Source organism: Schistocerca gregaria, chromosome 6 (genome assembly GCF_023897955.1).
Source record: "Schistocerca gregaria isolate iqSchGreg1 chromosome 6, iqSchGreg1.2, whole genome shotgun sequence".
Lineage (NCBI taxonomy): Eukaryota > Metazoa > Arthropoda > Insecta > Orthoptera > Acrididae > Schistocerca > Schistocerca gregaria.
The window spans coordinates 129230999-129243501 of NC_064925.1; the positions used below are offsets into that span (position 1 = coordinate 129230999).

Here is a 12503-nt window from a genome sequence, read left to right on the forward strand (position 1 = left end):
TCGGAAGGAGTCCAATTGTTCTATGGCGTCTACGCATTGATCGTATGAGGCTTACTCATTGTTTCCTACAACTTAATGAACCACACCCACACTGTGATTGTGGACCAGACTGACGGCGTCCCTCATATTGGTGGCATGTCCCTTCTTTTGGACCTTCGTGCTAAGCATAGTCTTCCGGATTCCTTAAATTTAATATTAGCAGACGATACACGAATTGTGTAACTGGCCTCAGCTTCCTCTGTAAAAGTGGATTTTATTTCCCGATAAAGGTTTTACTGTACTTTTGGAGCAGAGGCAGGGTGGTTATCGATGGGACCTCTCGTCATGTCTTTTCGGTCTGGGACCCCATGACCACACCCCCATTGAAAGGCTGCCCCTTTTTTCCAGTTTTTACACTTGGTCTCACCTTTTGCGCCTTTTGCTCTGTGTGTTTTAACTTCATTATTTTATAATTTTACCCTCCTGACTGGATCCGTCAGCTTTTAGCGGGCCGTCTTTCTTCTGTGAGTAACTTCAGAATCGCTGGACTGATGACCTCGCCGTTTGGTCCCATATACCCTCTCAATTAATCAATCCTTTAGTGTCCACGATTTTAGTTTCATCTCAGGCACTTGGAACATGAAAAAAACAGGCCTTATTAGTTATTTTGTAAAACTGTGGAATCCAGTTACTGCCTGATATAGTTTCAAAGTTATGAAAGTCTGAAGTTGTAAATATAATTCATGGAAACTATGTGCTTATTTTGAAAGCCTCTCTTATCACAACTGTAAACTTTCTAGGGAGTGTTTCCTTGATTTTTAATGTTATGTCTGAAGGTGAAATTACGAACGTTGTCCGACTCAGTATTCTTGATTGAAACAGGTGGCGATCTGAAGATGAATTTCGGTAATTGCAATTTTGAAATCCTCCTGCAACCAAAAAAGTATTTCCGCTTTGTTCGTAACTACAGGCCAAACTTAAATTTCGTGACAATACTCGGTTATATACGTGCCTGCAAGTGGCCTTGTCTATTTCCTTGTGGTATGCCTCGGTATCTAGCCAACGGCCTTGCCGCAGTGGTAACACCGGTTCCCGTCAGATCACTGGAGTTAAGCGCTGTTGGGCTGGGCTAGCACTTGGATGGGTCACCATATGTTCCACTGAGCGCTGTTGGCAAGCGGTGCACTCAGCCCTTGTGAGGCAAGCTGATGAGCTACTTGATTGAGAAGTAGCGGCTCCAGTCTAAAAACTGACATACGGCAGTGAGAGCGGTGTGCTGACCACATGCCCTCCATACCAGCATCCAGTGTCGCCTGTGGTCTGAGGATGACACGGCGACCGGTCGGTACCGTTCGGACTTCCAAGACGTGTCCAGACGGAGTTTAGTTTTTTTAAAGCCTCGGTAGCTGCTTGGTCAGTGCGGCGAACTGCCAGCCGAAGGGGTCCGAGATCGATTCTTGGCCGAGTCAAAGATTTTCTCCCTTCGAGAATGGAGTGTTGTGCTGTCCGTACGTTCACATCGTCATAAGCGGCATTCCGCTGCTTGATATGACTGTATGAGCACGTATCAAAAGCCAATGAAAAAAAGATAAAAATAAGATCATCCTAGTGTAGGATGAGAAGTTATTTGACGGGTAGTGAAACGATCGTTGTGGAGAGTTTCACTCGAAAAGGGTGGACTTACGAATGTACCATTATTTTTGCCTCAAAGTAAGATCGAAGTTCTCACTTAAAAAAAATACACAAAAAACGAATCAAATGTAACTTATTTGCTTAGAAGTGGGAGAAACTATTTTTTTTTCAAACTTACCGTTTACGAATACCGGATGTTCTGCGAACACGACCTCTTGTTCATCAGGTGCTCCGTGGGTATGCATGTTAGGTGGGTTTCAACAATATGAGCCCAGATAATATCGAATGATAGATAATCCCATGAACCTTGAAAAGTCAACTGTCGCACACATCGGAAAACGTTATTTGATACGTTTCTGAATTGGTGAAATAATATTAATTCAAACAATGTGTAAAAATTACTCAGAATACATACACGTCGAGGCTACAAAATAATTTGAGAATGAATTTACGTTATCAAAATTGAGCAGTGATACGAAAATGAATGGTTGTAGTGTCCTTCACCAGCATGATGCTGGACAGTCATGGTTGAGACACGCCGAGGACAAGAATTATGCTTTAAACGTTGGAACCATACCTAGTGTAGTTTTTTTCCCTGGGCCTTGAATAGTCAGAGGTTTGAAAGGGGTACCCTGTATTTATAGTAATGAATGTATAGAATTTTCGAGATGTCAATGAAATTGACAAAACTTTCTTGACTAATGTGAGCAATGACATGTAACGGAAACGTTTGTTAACAGTACAGAACCAATCAAAATGCAAAAAGAAGTTAACTTCTCAAACGGAGGGGGGACAGGCACTACAGTTGGTGATGGAAATGGTTTGTTACTGTCAGGAGCCAATAGTTCACCACAGTACGTAGGGTAGCAGTGGAGTTTTGGGTGGAAGCCTGTAACGTCCCCGTAGAAAAATTATACAAGACTGGTGTATGTGAAACGTCCTCTTTGAACAATTATACACGAATGTGCTTAAAATGACACACAATATTTTTAGCGCAACACAATCTGACTTCCAAAAATCCCTACGGAAGAATGGCCCTGACTAACATTAACCTATATGTTTCACAAATCACTTACCTCACAAAAATCTTCGTTACTCGAACTACTACAATACAGCGAGCGCCACTACCGCCAGCTAACTAAAAGATTCAAACTACGGAAGTCACTAGTCACTAACTACTGAGGCACAGTTAGCAAATGAGAGATTTTAATAGAGAACAAACAACGTATTTACCTTTATAGTCATAATATATATATCAGTTCATGACACCAATTCTTACAAATTTCAAAACTCCGCCATCTCTCTCCCCACATCCACCACTGCTGGCAGCTCACCTCCAACTGCGCAACGCTACGTGCTGTTAACATCCAGCTGCCCAACACTACAATGGCGGGTATTACAACAATGCCAACCAGCCACAGACTGCACACAGCCCAGCCAGTGATTTTCATACAGAGCGCTACGTGGCGTTACTAATAAGAAAACATAAACAGCCTACTTACATAGCCCCGACGCTCCCCACAAAACATTTTAGAAATTGTTTTGGGCAGTGGCCAATACAGATTTGAAAAAATTTTCATAATTAAAATAACAAAGATCTGAAATACACACACTTATTGATACAATTTTGGTCAAAAGCTAAAATTTTCTCACAGTCCATAAAGACAGTCCTGGTCGTTCATCACAGTAAAATAGCAGTGTTTTTCTCAATGTCTGAGCAGTAAAAGAAAATGCACATGGAAGTAGTGGATTTCCATGCACTCTTGAAGAAGTAGTGTTGTCCTTCCAACGGAAAGACGGTGCTGACTCTTGACATGCAGACAGGTAATGGGCCACAACAGAGCAAACCCACAGCAGAGTCAGTCGAAGTTCTGAAGAATATTCGTAGGTTGGTCATCACAGAGCAGACCCACTGTAGTCCTGGTAGAGATTATGGTATTGGTGGGCCACTAGAGGAGCAGACCCACTGCAGTCCTTGTAGAGATAGCCAGCAGCTATCTGTTTGACTGTGCAGGCGCACAATCACCATTGAAGAGTCTTGCGGATAATATAGCAAGTCCATAACCCACCACTTGTCCACTCACAAAGTTTTTGGAATTGTCCTTAGAATCAGTAATGCTGTTAACCAGTCCCTTGCTGAATTATCAACACACTTGCAAACACTATCAGTCCCTACTTCTCACATATTGTGCATATACTATGACCAACAGAAATGTGTGCAGTGAAATGTAATTTACAAGTTACTTAATTTGATGAACTGGTGTCAATTACAATTTTATAACATAAGAATACAATAACAAAGGTACAAAATATATCATTTGTAGTACTACAGGCTTTACAAAAGAGTCGAAATAACAAATACATCAGTGTTACAAAAATTAAGATATAAGTAAGTACATAAAAGATCAGAATAACTTTTGAAACATCAACTTCACACATGAGCATTAAAACAGAACAGAATTAATAATGTCTAACATCTTTACAAAGTAAATAACATATTATTAATGCAAATTATATTTGAGAATAACAGTATTCCTCATCATAGTGAATGTAGCTTAGTATTAGAAGAGAAAAAATTCTATGAAATAATACACAGAGACAGGAAGAAAATAAATACACAAGGGAACATTAACACATAGTGGGATTACACAAAAGGAAACGACAGGGTTTGTTTTCAGGGTAACATTTGGTACTGCAGTCCAACCCAAAACTTCATACCATAGATCGTCCCTCTTATTTCAACATTTGCTCCAGCCAAAAAAAAATCCTATCTAAGCATGCTTACTGTATTCTGTTCTCATCCTCTTTCAAAAATAGTTTTTCTTCACTGTTCACTACTTTTTTGGCCAAAATTTTCTTATAGCTTCTCAATGCATTTCTTCCAATTCCTCATAGTTTCTTATATAGTCTACCCCCTCTTAAGCTAACTGAAACCTACTGAGCTCAGATGCTAAACTAAGGGACGAGGCAATGCAGCAGCACAAAACAAATTAACACAAACAGCAATGACTCAAAAAAATGCAGATTTGCAAAGCAAGCAGCAGTAAATGTAATAACTTATATCTAAACATGACAAACCCACAAGCAGAAAAAATATTATATTAAAGACAACAATTCAGATAAGGGAAAGTTATAATCACATCTTAATGTCTATGTATTTAAAGTGGTGCAGCACAAAAACTAATGCTACAACAAATTACCAAGTACTTGAAAAGAAAATTATATGTACAGTTACTGTTATTAGTCGCTTCTTATTGCTCTTTCCATTCCAAGAATGTGGATCATAAAATAATTATTTAATAGATCTGTTGACAGAAAGTGTTCACATTAGCAAATGCATTTAATTTTATTTTATAAAACCAGTGCTGCAACACAGCTGGAAAACAGATATCAGATGAAATAAGCAACTATGTACAAAGCATAAAAATATCATTCAATAGTCATGCGACATTTCATAAGTTATAATCAGGTGTCAGATGTAAGTATCTTTCCAAGTAATGGGCGTGTCGTATTTGTGATGCTTTCTACAAAGGAATGTCAATAGCGAGGATAATACCCTTTTTTTTTCACCTAATGGCCTTCTGTTGTCAGACGACTACCTCTCAGCCGGGCGCCCAAAACGCATTAAATCAAGGTCACTTACCTTTCTTACTGAAATATTTATGTCAGCAGATTCCGCTACAGTGGCAGTCTCATATAAAAAATTTCGCAGGTCAAGAATTTGCGTTATACATCTCTAGAAACAAAATCCTATTGATGTAACAGTGTCCAAAAAAATTTCGTCGGCATTGTAATACATGCACGCATTTACATACATTTCATAACTCTTAAAGTACGATTCTTGGTTTCCAACAACCTTTTTCACAAACCAGAGTCCCTAACCACTACTCTTTATTCCTTACCTTATTCGTCGACACTTCTTCAGTATTTCATCATAACAGATACGTAGCATAATCAAATAACTCATACACCAGCAGGTTATTTATCATAAACATACTGCAACAGCATAATACACATAGTCATCGTAATAATAACATCATAACACCTCAGTCAACTCTCAAAATCGTTGTAGCTTCCTCCAATAATTTCAAAACCTAAAAAAATTCTCTGCTCATGTCAAAAGTATCATCTGCCTCAAACACACTTTAAAAATCATGATCCCATACCAAATACATCATTCTAAGCTCTCATAGTATCGCAATGGTTCCGAAAAATTATGAACAGTTCACAAGGTACAGACAATGCAATTTCAAAAGTGTGAAGTTATCCAACTGTGTAATTACGTAAACATCTGTCACTGATGTAGTAAAATAAATATTTGTCTCTCTCAGTTAAATGATCAGATAGCTGTGTAATTCTGTGTTAGAGAAATATGGTACCGATGTGTAAAGTTGTATAAGCAAATACCATATTAGCTAGGGCTCCTTGTGCTTGCCACAAACATGGTACACAAAGTAAGCGTGTACCCCCCTGAGGATTAATGTAATTATACCCTCAGGTGTTACAGATTACAGCAATGGAATGAAATGTATCACGGAAAACCTTTGTATCATTGTACTTCAAATATCTTTAAAAATACATGTTTTAAGTACAAAATTAATCACTCAAATACGTGTACTGTAGAGCTAAACTGTGCGACTTGTTGTAAGATAATCTCTGTGGAAATGTTGTAGTTATCGTCCTCTGAAAGCTAAATTGTGCAAAGTCAATGTACTTACCTCGTGATAAACAAAAGTGAAATGCTTTGCGTATAGATATCTTACGCTTATTGCCGTGATGAAGAAAGTACTGTGCTGTAACGTATTGTTGTGCTACGGAAAAGGCTGTCTCCTTGTAGCTATACCACAAAAGTTACTGCTAAAACATGTTTTACTTTCCAGGAGAATTCAGAAAAACTGTGCAGATATAAAGCAGATACAGCACAAAAGCACCAAATTGTGTCACACATTAGTAGCGTAGAGATATAATCGTGTAGCTGTCAAATAAACTAACCACTGTGTCATCTGGTATCTCTTAGAAAGTACTTTAAATAAAGAATGTCTTTTCAACTAAACCAAAATGTTGCATTAAAATCTCATTAACAGTATATGTTCTAAGTATGTAAGCCTTATAGTCATTACGTAATCGTGCAACTAACAAGCAAGAATGTACAAATAACAACACTGTGTCGTCTGTTCACTATAACAATGCATTCGTAATTTCTGTTTAAAAATGTTCCCTACGTTCTAGACTGGATAGTTAACTTCAAAATATTGTTGCATGTTAACAGTTTCTCAGTGTGACAAAGCATACTAGAAATGTGAAGTGAAATGTTTTATGGCAAAGACAAAGTTAAAAAGCAGATTATCTTTCAATAAACGGTTTTACATGTGAAATGTGGTGTAAACCTTTACTTTTCCTAGTACGCAGAGTTTCAACTTCAACCCAATTATCATGTGGTATACGTCGGATTCTGTAAGGTCCATTGTAAACTAGAAAGAATTTGTGACTCAAGTGTTTCTTCTTATGTGACAATGAATGAGCTTTAATGAGAACTTTCGACCAATATATAATTTCTTTGCATTGCTTTACCGTGTAATTTTCTCCTTTTGTCTGCAGCAGAAATTATATTTTTAATAGACAAATCAATTATGTCTTTGTGTCGAAGTGTACGTGTATTCGGAAAAGGTACAAGCTCTCTGATTCTGTTTGGTGGTTCTTTATTCTTCAGTACAAGAACAGGTGGTAAAGCAGTGGAGTCATGAGGCATTTCATTCAGCACGTTTTGAAATAAGTGTAAACATCTGTGCCAATGCTGATGCTTTCTGTGACAATAAAGTCTGCAAAGCTTATTGATTTCTTTCATAATCCGTTCAGACGGGTTACAATGTGGTGAGTAGAATGAAATAAAAACAGATTTGATTTTATGGTTACGAAGCATGCGTGACCAAACAGCAGATCTGAATTGCGGTCCGTTATCTGAAATTACTTTACTAAAGTGTCCAACTTCACGTAAGAAATTTCTAACAAAGGCGTTGGATACAGACCGTCCAGTGGCTTTACGTAACGGAGTGAAAGAAACAAATTTTGAAGTAAGTTCAACAGCGACTAGAACGTACGAAAATCCATTAGATGTTCTGACAAGCGGTCCCAAGAGATCAACAGCAGCAAATTCTTTTAATTTAGAAGGAATGATAGGAAACAATGGAGCACGATGAGAGACAGTAGATGGTTTCGCCTTTTAACAAAGTTTACAAATAGACAAGACTCTTCGAATTCTCTTTTCCATATTGTTAAAATAACAAGTCGTTCGAAGAATATGATAACATTTTCGTGGACCACAATGTGCATAGCTGAAATGAATGTACCAAATGAACTTATTAACAAAATCGTCTGGAATGCAAAGTACCCATAGCTTGTCATCAACAGTGCATCGTTTGAACAGTGTGTTGTTTCTAACCAGATAATAATGCCGAATCTGTGTGTGTGTCTTTTCATGCCATTTACTTTTGATGTCTTTCCAAATCGGATCTTTATCTTGTTCATGAGCAATGTCCTTTAAAGATGTGGTGATGAAGTTTTCAAAGGCTACTGTCTGAATGTAAAGAATACTGAAATTTTTCTCGAGGTTGCTTTCTGTGTTACTTTTCTCAAGCCCAGCCGGTGCGCGTGACAGTGCGTCCGCAACAATGTTCTCCTTGCCGGCAATGTAGACTATTGTGAAGTGGAATTCTTGCAGAAACAATGTCCAACGTTTTAACCTGTCATGATTTAATTTTGAAGACATAAGAAATTCTAATGCACGATGATCACTATATACTTTTACGTACTTACCATAAAGAAGAAACGGAATTTGTTAAATGCCCAAACGATAGCTAAAGCTTCTAATTCAGTAACGGAATAATTTTTTCAGATTTTGTTAGCACTCGGCTGGCAAAAGCAATGGTTTTCTGAACGGTAGTGTCATTTTCTATGGCTTCTTGAAATAAATGGGCATCAAGACCGACTTTAGAAGAATCTGTGCTAAGGCAAAAATCTTGTGAGAGATCTGGATGAGCTAGTATTGGCGCGTTAATTAGCGATTCTTTCAAAGAATTGAATTCCAACTGTGCTTGTTCGTCCCAGTTCCAAATAATATTTTTTCCAGTGAGAGAACAAAGTTTTGGTGTAACTAGAATTTGCATATTCAGAAAACGACGGTAAAAATTTACGAGACCTAGAATACTGCGCACTTGTTTTTTTGTGGATGAAACTGGAATGGCTCTGATTGCTTCTAACTTTTCAGGATCCGGCTGAATGCCTTCAGAAGAAATAATATGTGCCAAAAACTTCACCTTTGTCCTACCGAATTCAGACTTTTCCAAGTTAACTGTAATTTCAGATTCTGCAGAAATATGTAACAAGCTGTTGAGGGTGCGATTATGTTGTTCCCATGAGGCTTCTGCTATCAGAATATCGTCCACATATAAGGTGATGTGACGTTTTAAGAGCTCAGGTAATATGGAATTTAGCCCGCGAATGAATGCTGCCGAAGAAATGTTCAAACCAAAAGGAAGTTTCCGAAACTGATAACAAACGCCGAAACAAAGGAAAGCTGTGTATTTTCTACATTCTGGATGAAGTTCGATCTGATAAAAGCTGGATCTGAGATCAATGGAAGACAACACTTTTACACCATTAAAATTCTGAAGAAGTTCTTCCAACGTTTGCGGCCTGTCTGTTTCAGGAATAATGATAGTATTGATTTGTCTCGAATCTAAGACAAGCCTGATCGATCCATTTTTCTTCTCAATAACATGTAATGGATTGTTGTATGCAGGCTCAATAATGCCCTCGTCAAGCATAGATTGTATTTCTGTTCTAACACGGTCCCTATAATGTGCTGGAATTACGTATGGTCTAACACAAAATTTAGTAAGCTCACGAACACGAAATTGGTACTGAAATCCCTTGATTGTTTCTGTTTTGTGAGTAAAAACTGTGCAATGTGCTTGTAAAATCTCAAAAAAGTCCTGCCTATCAGTGAGATTACAATTCTCAATTGTTTGAATTTTATTCTGAATTAACTCCTTAGTTTCAAATATGCCGTCCATATCAACCCTGTCAGTACTTGCAGAGTGATTGTTAGTGTCTAGTTCCGTAGAAAATTCCGAACTGTTGTCTAACAGAAGGTAAAGCCGATTAATTTCCTCGTCATGGTTTGAGAGCCAATCTTCAAATTTCAAAGCTATTGACTTACCTTCTTTCTCTAAACTTATTTCAGCATCGTGAAAGTTTAAGATTGCTTTGTATTCATTGAAAAAGTCTACTCCCAATATAATTTCCGTCGACAACAATGGAACAATAAGAAAGTTCATAGAGAAGCTGTGGTTTTGACAAGAGAATTCTAAGTTGGTTTGTTGGCGTACATCTACACTTTTCCCAGAGATTGCACCTTGTAATTTAATCTTACGTAACGGAAGTGTGGGGCAATCGTTCGATTTGTTGCATTTGCTAAAGGCTGTTTCACTAATGACTGAAATGGGACTGCCAGAGTCAAGTACTGCCGCAAATTTTACGTCATTCACTGTAATGTGAATCACAGGATATGCAATGTTGTTATGTTTTACGTCGTGTTCCTGGAGTAAGATGTCCCTAATGTCTTCCATTTTTACGTAATAACTAGCTACGGCAGCTGCGTCGTCAGTTTCATAAGTACTTTTTGTCGCTGCCAGCGGTATGAGTCATTGCCTGTTGTGTCTTTGTTGGCGCGTCGTAACTGGGATTTGGAGACCTAACTTCTACAAATTCACCTTGTCGAGAGGGCCCTGCTCTGTTTGAATCCCGCCAGTTCTGCTGCAATTCAGGTCTGTCGTTACGATCATATGTCTGTCGTCATGTCGGTAGATTCCATAGTTTCTTTCTCGTCGGTCACGTGGTCGAGAATTTCTCACTGAATCGTAACTGCGCGCTGGACCGTTGCGTCTAAAGTCATTCTGTCTCCCTTGATAGTAATTATTTTGGTTCCCATATTGTTTGTTTGTCTGATTGTCTCTGTGATAGTCACTACTGCGGAGAGATGATCTTTCCCTGTAATTATTACTACTCTGCCAACGGTTGTCATACGGGTGATGTCTGTTTTGGTCACGATTTGTATTGTGAGAATAGCCTTGGCATGTCCAGTTATTATTTCTTTCATCGCGGAATTGCGACGGATGTGACCTGTAATTGTTGTGTTCCTGTTTTCGCGTTCCGCGATTGTCAGTGTCAATTTCTAATTCTTGTAAGAGTCCCTGAAAAGTTTCAATGTCGTCTTTGCAACAGCCGGCCAAAATAATCTGTCGTAAATGTTAAGGTAATTTGATTAGGCAAATGCGGATGAGTTCTGAGGGGCTGTATCGGTTTGACAGGTACTGATTCTTGTGCAACATGTCTTAAAAATATTACACAAGACTGGAAAATTCAGATTTTTCTAAATGTTTCATCATTATGATGCTATGTTTTACTTGGTCTTGTGTAGCTTGAGACCAATATGCTGAGAGGAAAGCATGATAAAATTCTCCTTCACTGTGACAATCGTGAATGACCGATTATATTCTTACAGCTGGTTCATTCTCCAAGTAGCCACACATAAATTCTAATCTGTGTTCTAGTGACCAGTTGGGAGGAAAACAATGAGAGAATTGATGGAGCCACGCTTGTGGATGAATGTCGTTGCCAGAATTGTTAAATGTTTTGAATTTACCTGCAGTAATGAACAGCTTATAGTCAAAATCATCGTGTCACCGAGTAGCATATCGCTCATTGTTACGTCGCGTCAGCGGTTCCATCTCAAAGTCGGCGCACCTTGCCAGTTTCTTTCATGATTTCCGAAATGGTCTGTGTTATTATTTTGTGGCTTTCCGTATTTCTAAGTTTCTCTTCCCGTGTTGGAGCGCGAGTGTCCTCTAAAATACGTAATTCTTGTATTACCTGTGTCAGCTGATCTTGCACTTTCCGGATTTCTCTTTGGTGTTGTGTATTAATTTGATTCTGATTTTGTATGAATTTCCTAATCTGTTCGCACTCTTCTGTATCATTCAGATCATCATCTACCTTTGTAATGAACTGATCTGAAAGTTCGGCTACTTTCTCCGATAGTGAACACATTTCCTCAGTGTGTTTTTCGGTACCAAGTTTCAGAGTGTCCATTTTTGTTGAAATCGAATATACTGTGTCCTTTAAGTTTTCCTGAGTTGCGTAACCGAATCGGTGGATGCAACTGAGTCCATTTTAGCTTGGAAGGTGTCGTGATTTTCAGGAACAATAGTTTGCAGTTCTTTTATGGCTGCTTCATGATTCTGTAATGAATTTTCATGCCGCGAAAAAATAGGTTTAAAATGCTCACAAATTTGTGTTTTTACGTCATTGCAGACTTTTTGACATTTCCATTCAATGTTATGTAACTCATTAGTTAAATCTTCACGTGTTTGTTCAAGCGTGGTGTCTAACTTTTGAAGCTTTTGTTCCATTGTGTCTAACTTTTGAAGATTTTGTTCCATTGTGTCTAACTTTTGAAGATTTTGTTCCCTTGTGTCTAACTTTTGAAGCTTTTGTCCCATTTGTTGTATTAACTGTAATAACAATGCACTGGTGTCTGAAACATGTTCCTTAGTGCTATTCGGCAGTGCATTTGAACCGGCAATAGTCGCATTTTGAAAAGCAGAAAATGTGTCTTGATTTATTTGAGAAAATGGTGAGGACGCAAAATCTGAATCTGCAGTATTTGCAAGATTGTGTCCTGTCATTTCGGAATCCTGAGGCGAGCTGTTGGCGACCGATCGATCGATAATGCTTCCCTGTTCACTAATTGTTTCACTGCATACACCATTATTTGCAGCCCGCTCCATTTCCCTACGCACAATTACCAAATTACTACTTTGAACATTAGTTAA

The 12503-nt window shown here is 38.3% G+C and overlaps 1 pseudogene; it reads left to right on the forward strand.

The window, feature by feature from the left end:
• Positions 1 to 1037: 1037 nt before the first annotated feature.
• Positions 1038 to 1155, forward strand: LOC126279239 (5S ribosomal RNA; annotated as a pseudogene).
• The last annotated feature ends 11348 nt before the right edge of the window (positions 1156 to 12503 follow it).